Below are 12,949 nucleotides of genomic sequence, written 5' to 3'. Positions count from 1 at the left end.
ATTTTGCTCCATGTGAGCCACTCTTCCTACGATGGCCTTAGAGAGCTTCTGAAAGCACAAATGTGTCAGTGTCATTGTTTTGTGTAAAAACTTTCCAGCCAGTGCTCAGAACCTGAGGATATCTGGTAGACCAGACTCTGCCAGGAATTATGATGTGATTTCTGCAAACATCACTCCTTTTTATGGCATAGTCCCTGTGCCAGGGATCATTGGCTTGGGCACAGGACAAGGCCTTGTTCAAATAGTGTATCCCATCTCCTTCACAATGGTTGGCTTGTGAGAGATTAGGCATGTGACCAGACCTGGACCAATTATAAGCCCCTCTTGAATTTGTTTTTACCAGCCTCAAGATCAATTGCCTCAATTGCCTTGAATTTCCAAAATAATTTTGATTTCAAACTCTTCCAGTGGTGTCAGTGACCTGAATGTAACATCACCTTCTCCTGTATTTGCCTAGAGTTGTTTAAGTATAGTCCTCTTGTTGGCCACCAAAAAGTCCTCAGGATCAGTTGGGTGATGGTGTTGCATGCCTTTAATCCTAACACACTGGATGCAGATGGAGGTGGTTTTCTAAGTTCAAGGCCAGCCTGGTCTACAGAGTGAGTTCCAGGACAGCCAAGGATTCCAGGGAAACCATGTCTTAAAAAACAAAAAGCCTCTCATAAGGTGGCTAGGGCTAGCAAAGAAGCATCAGCTCTGACCACGGAGGCATGCTGAGGGAGCGAGGGTGTCGTGTTGACTTTGTAGACATCTGACCTCCTTCATGTCTTGCAGCATTGTGGCCAACTGCTTCAGAAGGGAAATGTCCCTAGAGGCTGGTTAGCCTCCAGGACCGCTGACATCACCTGGTCCTTGGTTCACAGGGTTGGCTTTACTCTCTCCTCCCATCTTGTCTGCATCTTGTCCTCCCACCTTCTCCACAACCAGGCAGTCATCAGGTGAATACAATCATGTTCCTCACCGGAAACAGCTTCGTAGCCTTATACCCTCTCCCTCATGGTGGTGGATGTAACTTCATTAAACCCGTATCTAATGGAGGTCATGAGATAGACCATTCTGTTGTGTGCCTGTATCCCAACTTTGTTCATCTGTTCATCAGACCATTACTCCTTCCTCCCCCAGATCGTTCTCATCACTATACAAACCTCCCATAGTTTTCTCCGTAGTCTGAATCCTCCTTTTCCACTGGCTAACCAAATTAAAGTTAGAAAATAGTATGCTGCAAGTATCATCAATTCAAGCACTAGGAGGGCAGAGACAGGCAGATCTCTGTGGAGTTTGAGGCCAGCCTGATCTACATGGAAGTTTCAGGCCAGCTAGGGCTCCAGAGAGACTTTTTCTCAAAATAGATAAATAAGTAAAAATTTAAAATGAAACGTAGATAAATGTGAACACAAGATAATTTTCTTCCTTTCATCTACATAGTAAATAGGACTACAGCTCAGAAGAGGTGATGCTCTAGACCTGGGAACCCAGTTATCCTAATTTGGTTTTTCAACATCCTCAAAGCATGACTTCTGCTACAGACACCCATGGCTACTGGAGCCATGTATCTCAACAGTACATTCCTGGAAAGAATGCTGATCAAGGAAAGCATGCACGTTGCTTCCCTTTAAAGCCAGTTTAGAATTTGCACATGGACCCTTCCATTTTCTATTGGCTGGAACTGAGTCACATGGTCATAGCATTTGCCTTTATTTTGTGAAGCCATGCATGTGGCCAGATAGAATCGGAAACTATGCTAGGAAAGGCAAAAAGCGAGATGGCAATTAGAGCTGCCTAGCCGTCCCCACCAAGGTCTGGATCACTCATGGGTCTCTGTTCCCTATTAGGTTATTAATGTACAATAGCTCTACTGCTGTCTGGCTTCCACCCCACTATACCCGGAGCAGTGCTGTGAACATGTTTACCAGTGGCTTCGTGCTGCTAAAAGCAATGGACACTTCTCTGACCTTATCTTACCTGAGCCCCAAGCAGCATCTAACAGCTAAGTCCTTTCTGGAAACAGCTTTCTCAGTCTTGGGCACGGCATCTAGCATCCTTTGTTCTCCTCTGGCCTCCCAGCCTGCTTTTCAGTGATCTTTTCTTGCCTTCTATCCCCTCTCACTCTCTGGGTCCCCATGGAATAGAACCTTCTCTTCTGCATCTACCTTTCCTCCTGTTAGGTAACCTTCTCAGCTCCTATGTTCTATACTACCGACGATCTCCCAAAGTGCACCTTCAGTCCACACCCTTCTTCTGTGCTTTTAGTGACTGGACAACAACCCTGGGTGTCTTATCAGGCAGTCAGTACGGCCAAAACAAGGCAATATGGCCAAAACAAGATTGTTAATGGTCATCTTGAAGCGGTCTTCCTCCAGGCCAGCCCACCCAATAAACGAGGCACTGTTTGCTCACTCACAGTAAGACACTTAAAAACTATCCTTTCGTTTCTACATTTCCTCCTCCTGTATCCCTCTTTTGGTCTTAAGTCCAAAACAGTATCTCTCAACTACTCATCCTAACACACCCACCGCTTCAGTTCAAACTTCCTTCATACTTGACTTGGATTAAGGCAAGAGTTTAATTGGCTTGCTGCTTTTAATTTTTGTCTGACAACTACTACATTTATTCTTCTCACAGCAGCAAATCAGAATGTTAGTCTTTTCTTTTTTCTTTTTGTTTTGATTTTTCGAGACAGGGTTTCTCTGTGTAGCCCTGGCTGTCCTGGAACTCTGTAGACCAGGCTGGCCTGGAACTCAGAAATCCTCCTGCCTCTGCCTCCCAAGTGCTGGGATTAAAGGCGTGCGCCACCACTGCCTGGCTTAGTCTTTTCCATAAATCTTTCAATGGCTTAACAAAAACAAAAAAACGATCCATCATTTGACAGTTTATAGACCTGTTCTGTCCTGGTCTGCACTCTATCCCTACACAGCCTTGTACCCAACAGTAGCCTGACAATAGCCATCTAGTTTTCCTCCAACTCCTTGACACATTAGAGTGTGCCCTTATCAAGGCCTTGGGACCTCTGCTCAAAACTTGTACTTTCTGAACCAACTGCCACTGCCCAGCCCCCAACTCTTCATTCTTTTGCTTTCAGTTTCAACATCAACCTCTTACCTTTCCCTGACCTTATTTTATCCCAGACCTTTGTCTTTGTCTCAGTCTTGATTTCATCTTGAAATGATTTATCTTTTCTACTGAAAAGTAACTATGTGGAGGGAGGGTTCAGCTGCTGCACTCCTTGGATAACGCAAGGCCTGGTGCTCACCTATCACATACCCAGTCATGCATTTTGGTTAGTTAGAGGTGACAATATGGGCAGGTTTCCTTGCCAGAGAGGTCCTTTGAGCTACCTGGGGTATTCTAGAAACAGGCTACATCCCCATTGTTAAATAACCACAACAAGCAGGGGAAAGGTACACTCTATTTCTAGATTTTTTTTTTCTCTTTACAATGAACTTAACCTGTTGGCTGCATGTGTTAAAACACAGCCCCAGTCTGATGCCACTTTTGTGTTGCCCGGGAGGAGCAGATCTGTCTTCAGCTCCCACAAACCTATACGAGTTTACTAAGCAGTACAAGGTTGTGCTTTGCTCTATAGACAGACAGATCCAGGCTGGGACGAGGTCAGCCTTTCATCACAGCGGTGTGGACACCACTGTAAATCTATCTGCCTGTCCTTGTGGCTTTCCACTTCCAAGAATCAGCCCAGCTATCTCCTCAGCATAAAGGTGATGAGCAAATCTCAGCAGGCCATCCAAGGAAGCTTGGTATTTTTAGCATTGAGACTGGAAGGAGCGAGTCTTTAAGGCTTGGCTGTAAAGAAATCTCAACTACCGGTTTCTAGAAGATTACCCCCTCCCCAGCCCCCACTGGCTCCCAAGGCTGGGCAGGAATGCCTTCCACCTTAAAACCAGTTTCCCCAATTTCTTCCACCTCCCAGCCACCTCGTGCATCCCTTGAGACAGGCATCTTGCATCTCTCATTTCTCTGGCTCGGCTCCCGCCTGGTCAAGGGCCAAGACCAGAGGGGCATTTGCACAGCGTAACTTGGCCAAGCGCTCAACACTGCGGCCAACAAGTGATTGGTTTCTCCAGCATCGCGGAGCCACAGAGAGGGCGGAACCGGGTAAATCCCGCTTGGGGCACCGCCCAGAGCCGGACAAAGGGGCGGGTCAGCTATCCGCCTCGTTACCTATGGCAGATTACTTGCAGGGCGGGGTGCACGGTGGGGGTGGAGCGCAGCGACCCGGGGGCGGAGCATAGGCGGGGCGTAGAGAAGGCGGGGTAATCAATGTGGGCGGGGCAGTCGGAGGTGGGATGCGAGCTGACGGCACAGGGGGCGGAGCGAGCGGTGGGAGCCAGGTCTTGGGGGGGGAGGAGCGAAAGATAGGGCGGTGCCTGTATGGGGAGGAGCAAAGAGCGGGGGCGGGGTCTGGGTGGGCCAGAGTCGCGGGGCGGCTGAGCAGTGCAAGGAAGCGGCGCCTCTTTTTCCGCCGCGGCCCCGCCCCTCCGCGCCCCGCCCCCGCCGCTCGGACGGCCCGAGTCGCGCCCTCCCGCTCGGCGCTGCCGAACTTGCTCTAACTTCCTCGGCCGACCGGGCCGTGCTGCTGCCGCTGCTGCCGCGTCCGGGTAAGTAGAACGCGTGGCCTCGCTGCAGTGTCGGGCCTGTCCTTATTGTCTCGGGCCGGCCCTCCTGAGCGTCCTTTCGGGACGTTGGCTGCTCCCCGCCTTCCCGCTCGGCCCCCGGGCTCCCTTGCCTGGCGGGGGCGGCCCCGCGGGTGGCGCGGGCTTTGTCTGCTGAGACCGCCCGCGAGCTTTAGAGGCCGCGGCCGGGATCCCGCTGAGCCGAACCCGGACGCTGTATGGAGTGGGAGGCGCGGCGGGCTCCCCGGAAGGTGTGTCTGCTCCCCGCTGCTGCCCGTCCTCACCTGCGAGCCCAGCGGAAGGCGCCTTATTCAGCTTCGGTCCCGGATGAGGGGGCGGTCGCCCAGCCCCCACCCACCCTGTTGTGCTCGCTATCGCGGGGTCCCACGGTGTCCGGCTAGAGTTTGAGGAGGTTGCGACCCTGGCTTCTCGGTGCTGGTCGCTAAAGACTGTGTTTGGAAGCAGAGCTCGACCCCTGACCTAGCCCGAGCTTTGGCCAAGTTGTGATTCTGGCTGTGTCTTGGCTCACCCAGGTTGGAGCCTCTCTATTCCCTTCCCTCCTAGGTGTGCAGTGCAGAGGGTGGGCAGAGTGCACATTTGGGGACTTCGGCCCCTGAACTACAGAAACTCTGGAGGACTGAAACTAGGTCTCCAGTGACAGGCAGTCAGTATCCTCAGAACTCAGTGTCTTCAGCCAGTGCTTGCTGGGAGCTGGTTGCAGAGCCACGGTGACTGTATCAGGAAGCTGGTGTTCTGGGACATCGAGCTGTGTTGGGTAGCGTGTGCAGGACACTGGGCTGGAGCCTGTAGCAGGTGTGATCTCAGCTCTCTAGGTGGTCACCCCTAAGGACTGGTGGATTTAGGTCAGTTGCCTGCCAAATCCTAGACAATTTCCACACAGCCCCTTGACTTCTGAGTGGAAGTTGGTGCCTGCTGAGTGCTTCTTTATTTATGAAAGGAAATCTGGGGCCCCACATTCTAAAAGCTCAGAGGTTTCTGGAGACACCCTTTCTTTCAAAATTCCTGGGCCCTAGAACCCTTAGAGTGAAGCCCAGATTTCTGCTCTCTGGCTCCACCCTTAGCCGTCCCCCAAGTCTTGTGTTTTGTTTTGCTTTTGGAGGGTTTTGTGTGTGTGTGTGTGTGTCAGAGTTTTGTGTAACCCAGGGTTGCCTTGAATTCCTAATCCTTCTACCTCAGTTTCTTGAGTTGGAAACCTATGTCACTAGATGTATTTTATCCTTATTGTGTTTGTTGTACACCTTTAGTTGGTGATTGGCTTGATAGCATTGCTTTCTGCATTTCTGGGTCTCCTTGGACTGGGGTGCTCTGTGCTATGGCAGATACTCTCTGTAAGCCTTGTGTGGTGGGCCTGCAGTAGGTGTTCAGTGGTAGTCATTGATATGCACTTGATCTAGGCTTCATTTAGTCAAACAGTCTTAGCCACTGGTTCTCCAGAGGTTTGTGGCTGTCCCCAAGAAAAGGCACTGAGAGGGAAGGGTTGGCTGCCATGGGAAGATTCTCCTTCTGTCTCTTTCTGAGGGCAGCTGTGCTGGCTCATCTCTCAGGACAGGTGAGGGCTTCTTGTCACATGTTTGTAATGGAAGATGAAACTCCTGCCTTGTGTGGGCGGGGAGGAGCTTGCCCTGCAGGTTATAGAAATGAGGTAACGTTACAAAGAGGCCAGGGTGCAGGGAAGCCCTGGGTTCTCAAACCACTTCCGGGGACCTTATTCTAGGCCACCATGTGCCTAGGGATACGGACCTTGTTTAACTTTAGCTAAAGAGTTAAACACAGTTAATTTTTACAGTGCCTAAAAATGCCAGTATGCCAGTCTTGAAAGTCCCTTGCTGGCTTAAAACCCAGTAAATTTATGAACAAGCTTACAGGTGTTAAATGGCATAATGGTGGGGTTTTCAAGGCTTCTTGGCATTTATGGAAACATATCAAGCAATCTACTATCCCAGCCTTACTTTAATTGTTTAATCCTTGAAACAACCCAAATGTGGTAGATATTAGCTACCTGATTTTACAAATGAGAAAACTATGGCCCAGAAAGGTCAGAGTGATTTCCTGGAAGTTTCTCATTTAGACAATACCTTCTTTCTGGAGGTGCTTAAATGTACTGAACAAGCCTGGCCTGAGTTCTTCAGTACAGATTTTCTAAAGGCCCAGTTTACAAAGTATCTTACCCATCTAGCATGATAGCTACATACCAACCCTGGAATCCCTGCTAATTTGACTGACACTGTAGTATCTGCCCCACAAGGCCACAGGATTGCATGTGTGGGGGATGGGGAGAGCTGGAGAGCTTTCTGTAGAGATCAGGGTTTGATGTAGTTAATATCAAACTTCAACCTTCAGAGGCTTAAAGCAACAAGTCTTTCTTGTTATTGTTCTTTAGTTTTAATTGTTTTTGCTGTCTCCACATACACATCACACCCTGCTTTATGTTGCCATTATTGTAAGACCAATTCATATTTCTAGCCCCATAGAGATATCCTGATGAGCCTTATCTAGGCGTTTAAATCGTCTAACTGTAAGTGGTATTTCATTGGTTGCACCAAATCACATGGCTTCAGTCACACCTAAGGTGGGGGATGGGGTAGGAATAAAAGAAAAAATGATGACCAGCATGAATGTCCATCACTTGTCTGTCACTTGCTTCTCGAGCTCTTGGTCCTTTGCCTCCAAGAACATTGTTATGAGTTAGTCCAAGAAGTACTGTTTAAAGATGGAGTTGCCACTCTTGAAAGATAGAAGTTTGATAACCAAGAATGAACCTTAGGAAGAGGCGGGCTTTAAAGGGAGAGCACTCTTCTTTCCTCTGACCCGTGTCCTTTTGGTCATTGGCTAGTTCATTCGTTTATTCAAAAGCAGGAAGTCCCAGCCTAGAGCCTGTGAATGGCGGTGACAGTCCCTGTTTCCTGCTGCTGGGTGTTAGGGGAGAAGGAAAGCAGGTTTGGCCTCCCTTGTCTCCTGGCCAGTGGACTTTGAGCATGTTGTACTTCCCATCCTTGCCTGGATGTGCAGTTACTTTCCCTAGAAGCAGAGCAGTAGAGGTGCCCCTACTTGCTGTACTCTGATTCCTCTTGTGACTCATGCCAAGCTTGCAGGCCAGGGAGTGAGTGTGGAATAGAGTGGTAAGAGAGTGACAGTTTGGTAGGGTAACTGTAGGGTAGCTTGCACAGAAGAACAGGGTAGAAGCCTGTTAGATGAGGTTCTCTAGCCACTCTGGGTTTTGCTTTGCTTTTGTGTTCTGTCATCTGTCTGTACATACATCCAGCCAGAGACCTATTTTAGGCATGGTCTTTCTTTTAGTGTCTCCCTCTCTCTCTCTCTCTCTCTCTCTCTCTCTCTCTCTCTCTCTCTCAAGACAGGGTTTCTCTGTATAGCCTAAGCTGTCCTGGAGCTCGTTCAGGCTGGCCTCCAACTCACAGAGATCCTTCTACCTTTGCCTTTGTTGGGATTAAAGGCATGCACCACTACTGGACAGCTTGGTTATTGCTTTTTCAAGGCCTCTGTTTTCCCACCTGTGGAATCTCAGAAAGCGTAAAGGCCTGTAGCAGCTCCTACCCTTGCCTGGTCACCAGGGCTTAGAATAGGCATGCTTGATTGTTTTCAGAGTCTTTGGTCTGGTGAATAGGCAACCGCTTGGTTTGCCTTCTCCTGCAGTGTAGCAGTGCTATCTCTGACTATGAGTCACTGTGGGTCTCATGCTTTCCTGGCCACGTTCTTCCATCCTTGTTTGTATGGGTTCAGACAGAGCAAATAGCTGCATGGGTTCAGTACAGGACCTGGCCTATGGGTAACAGTTGGTGCATCTGCCTACTCAGCATGAAGATGCCCAACCCAGTCTAGCATGCAGATGGGCAGTGAGGAGGCCAGCTTTTGACTGATGTCTAATTGCTAGCTGTGTAGCCTAGACTGAAGTTGCATATTTTCTCATCTGTCAAGCAGGCAGAGTCAGATCTGCCACATTTGTCTTTGTTGCTGAGAAGCCAGTACACACTTCAGGTTTGAGGAACAGGGTCTTGGGCCCCTGGGTTGACCCTGACACTGTTTTGGGACAGCTGCTATCTTTCTGGCAGTTCCCAGCAAGTGCTTACCAACAGCTGGTTCTGGGAACCTTGCTTTCTCCACCCTTGGGGGTTGGGTGGGGTTGGGTGGGGCTGAGTAGGGCTGTGGCTGTTCTCTTTGGACGTAGTAAGCCTGGTAATCAGGGTGTAAGTGGGCCTGGACAGGCTGGAGTTGGCATCTTCATCTCTGAAGATCTATTCTGCTTCTCTCTTTAAGCAGCCAGAGTCTACATTTATCAGCTAGATAGCTACCTCTCCTTGGACTCTTTTAGTCTTTATACTATGTGGTTAAAGCAGCTGCTGGCATCCTAGTAGGAGGTAAGCTCATGGTGTCCTCAAGGCTCTTCAGCCCCAGTTATCTTTCAGGGCTGAGGTGGTAGGTAATATTTGGGAAAGAGCCAGATCAGAGGCTCTTTCAGATCAGGTGAACCTTCTCTCTGGCTTTTCTCTGGTTGTGGGTGCCACCCACTGGGTCTGTGGTCATGTATGCTACAGAGCCCAACAAACACTCAGAAGCAGAATGTTTGAGGATTTCCTAGATTTGACATCCAAGAGAAGGTTTTCACAGCAGCTAGAAGGAATGAGTGTCCCCTGAAGTCTCATTTGTCTGTATGTGAGGTTGGGTGGTAGGGAAAGGGGTTCAGCATACTCAAAGGATCCCCAGCAGGGTCTCTTTTAAAGAATCACAGTATAAGGAAAACAGTTACCTCAGCTTTAGCTTCCAAAACCTGCTGCGCCATTCAGGCTGTGGTAATACTGACTCTCAGCATCAGAACTGTACAGTCTCAATCTTGGTGATGGCCAGTTGTACTCCAGGGTGCTTTTTTGCTTCCTTGACTGGCTGTAAATGCCCCTCCTCCTGCCTTCTCTGTTTTCTGACCAGGCTTTATTCTTGTTACCATATGAACTCAGTTTTCTGAGGCTTGTAGGAAGTGGTCAACTCCAGATCAAGTGTGGATGGTGCTCTGGGTGAAGGTATGAAGCAACAAGTCCTGGAGGACAGAGGAACTCTGTACTTAAAGAAGAAGATTAATTTGGCACTTGTTGAGATGTTAGGGCAGACTATTGAGGACTCTTGCAACGGGGTTTTTAAGTAGGGGAAAGAGACTGGGCTTAGCTCCAAAATACCAAGGACAGTAAGAACTTAGAGTCAGGGAGCACTATGCCATGATCTTAGAGAATTTTTGAAGATAGGGACCTTTTTAGCTGAATGGACTTGACAGAATTCTTCCTGAAGGCAAGCCTAGTGGCCAGATATTATGTGGAGGATAAAGAATTTGGTAACATGTTGGGGATAAATTGACTTAACAGGATTCTTGCTAAAATGGGCCTTTTAAATCTAAGATCAGAGCTAGTTGAACGGAGATCTCAGAGGACTTGGCTAAAGTTTGGTGAAGGACTGAATCCTCTTCAGTATCCTGTGTTAAGTCTTGTAAGTTTTTACATTGATCCAGGCTTGTGACTGCTCACGTTGTTTCTCAGGAGTGGCATTTTCTCCTGTGGGTGTTCCTCATCTCCAGTACCAATCTTTTTGACACTGTCAGGCTTCAGAACTAAAGGAAGGTGGTCGCCACTTCAAGGAACTTTGGTCTTTTTATCTTGGTATGTACTGGTTCATTGCGTCTTGTTCTCCTTCCCCTCTGTACACAGGACCTGGTGTCCCTGCAGCTCCCATTCTCAAACTTTGCACTAGTGGGTCTGTTGGCTCTCAGACCATAGCCACTCTCTTCTCTGAAGTCCTCTGCAACTGCAGCCGAGTTCCTGTCGTTTGCTCTGCCAGTCCCAAGCAAACCATGTCACACCTCTGCAACCCCTCCTACCAGCCTAGAAGACTTCCTTATTTTGTCTGCTCTGGGTCCATGGAAGGGGTCAAAGGTGGTCCCATCTAGTTCCTGGGCCTAAACAATTTCTTCCCCCCTGGTCTTTATGTTCTTTTCTTCTCCAAGAGGGGAGGCTCCTCTGGCTTTTTGTCTGTGGCCTCTTTTATTGGTCAGCCCTGGTGCAGGTGACCTACTGGTCTGTCAACACCTGAAGCTGTTCTTGTCTCAGCCAGCTGTAGAGGAGCAAGGCTTCCCTCTGCTCTTGTTGGCTGCAGGTAGGGGCTTACTCACTTCCTCCAGGGGAAGGTCCCATAGCCTGTATCTGTCCTTGCAGAGGAAGAATAGAGATCATGTCTGTTCTTTGCAGGCATCCTGCCTCGCACAGTCATTGTCTATTGCTGTCCTCATTGTTTCCTGTGAAATACAAGCAGTGGTGTAAACAGGATAAGTTGGGGGGTTGGGGTGCCAAGAAAAGTCAGTGGTAGTGGAGGGTGTTCGTGGCTCAGGGCTCTGGATGGCTGGCCACAAGAATAGGAAAGGGAGTGGGATGAGCCTCGGTACTGTAATGGTGGCAGGTTCTGCACAGAGTCCCCTTGGTGTTCAAGCAGCCCTGAAGTCTTCCTCTGAGAAGACCACTGTAGTGAAACAGGATATGCCCTGGAGGCTCAGAGCCTCCCTGGGGTGGGGGACCTTAGAGAAGGACTGGTCTTGGTCCAGTGAAAGTTTATGGGGTTCCTAGTAGGACCTGCTTTGACCTAGCACTGGGTGCTGTCAAGGGAACAGGAACTGTTTTTTAGCTTGAAGGTATGCAAGCTCTATGTGCTGGTGTGGTCCTAGTAGCCTTGAGATCCCATTTGTGCTACTGCTTTTGGGAGGCATTTGTTGAACTTTACAGTCAGGAGAGGATCTTAGAGAAAGGGGAACCAAATATACTCTGTCTCTGCCTGCCCTCTGTTCTCTGAGCCATAGGTACTTGTGAGCTTGAGGCCATTGTGAAACTGCCAACTGTATTGTCCCTGGGGCTGAAACGGTCTGCCAGAAGGGTTGAGCTCATGGGCTACTCCCTTCTGTTCAGGTCTCTCTCCCAATTCCTTGGCCCCCACTGGCTCTAATGGCCATTATGTTTGTTATCCCCTCGGCAGCAAGAGAAACTGGGATGGTTTTTATATTATTCCTTGGGGGCAAAATCATGCGAAGGAAATACATCAGTGCCTTTGAGTGCAGAGTATTTATTGACACACCCATTACAGGGGGGCTTTTAAACAATAAATGTAACCCTTTAGCAAGAATAGGCACACGGATGCATGTCTCAGCCATGTGCTGCAGTTTCCCTCTCTTGAAAGGCACATGTAGCTTGGTGGCTAAGGGGTTGAGGTTTTAAGCTGAGATTTTGGAGAAACTGTTTTTAGCTTATCCTTGGAATGAGGCCAGGCCTAGAAATCTGTTGGAATAGCTTTCTTTAGCTGCTAAAATGGGGATGGGCTCATAATGCTAAGACTTGGAGCCTTGCTGGCTGCTGGGGAGGCCTTAGGAGAAGTGTTTGCTGGATGCTCACGGACCACTCCCTGCTGTTCAGGTCTCCCAGTTCCTTGGCCTCCACTGGCTCTAATCACTATTGTGATTAGAGGCAGCAAGAGAGAGGGGCTTCAGCCTTCCTTTGGACAGGCAGACAGACAGATACACAGTCTTTCTTTGTGTCTCTGTCTCTGTCTCTGTCTCTGTCTCTGTCTCTCTCTGTCTCTGTCTGTCTGTCTGTCTGTCTGTCTCTCTCTCTCTCTCTCTCTCTCTCTCACACACACACACACACACACACACACACACATATCTTGGACCTTGGATTTCTACAGATAGCCCTAGGTGTGAAAAAGCTTAGTTTTCTGTTACTATCAAAATGTTTTCTTGCTTTTCTTTCATAGGAGAACTTTCTATGGGGGTTAGGGTGAAGTTGTAAGCAGAGCTGAGTGGGCTCAGAGCCCTGAACTACCTTCCCCCAGCCTCCTCAGTGTCTCCCCCTCCAACCCTCCAACATCTTGTTCTAGGGAGATGACAGATGCTGCCTAAAGAGCGCTATCCATAAAGTATTTCCCCCCCCCCTCCGCTGCCTGTTTCCCCTCCCCCTTTTTTCTCTCTTTCTCTCCTCCCTTCCTCCCTTCCTTTCTTTCATTCTTTGAGACAAGGTCTTCCTACATATCCTAGGTTGATTCAAAATTCATCTTTCTGTCTCAAATCACCTATGTATTGAGATTATAGAGGCATATGTAAGTGCACCTGATTATGGTAACTTTTTTTTTTTTTTTTGGTACCTCTAGCCACAAACTTTTAGACATTTTAAATATATTGAATTAAGGTCAATTTTTTTTTTTTTTTTGGTTATTTAAAAAGTAGATAAAATCCACAGAAGAAATAATAGAAATCCATACTTCAG

General features: G+C 48.6%; 1 protein-coding gene across 2 annotated transcripts in view; it reads left to right on the top strand.

The window, feature by feature from the left end:
• The first annotated feature begins 4,433 nt into the window (after positions 1-4,433).
• Tspan14 (tetraspanin 14) overlaps positions 4,434-12,949 on the top strand; it is a 61,144-nt gene continuing 52,628 nt past the window's right edge. Inside the window, exon 1 of one of the 2 annotated variants that reach the window (XM_034498911.3) lies at positions 4,434-4,613. The gene's annotated coding sequence lies outside the window, so the exon portion shown is untranslated. The remainder of the gene's footprint in view (positions 4,614-12,949) is intronic. The other variant, XM_076931504.1, reaches the window with a different exon arrangement.

The sequence above is a fragment of the Arvicanthis niloticus genome, chromosome 3 (assembly GCF_011762505.2).
Source record: "Arvicanthis niloticus isolate mArvNil1 chromosome 3, mArvNil1.pat.X, whole genome shotgun sequence".
Lineage (NCBI taxonomy): Eukaryota > Metazoa > Chordata > Mammalia > Rodentia > Muridae > Arvicanthis > Arvicanthis niloticus.
The sequence above is the reverse complement of the archived record's forward strand: the minus strand, read 5'-3'. Positions and strand labels throughout refer to the sequence as shown.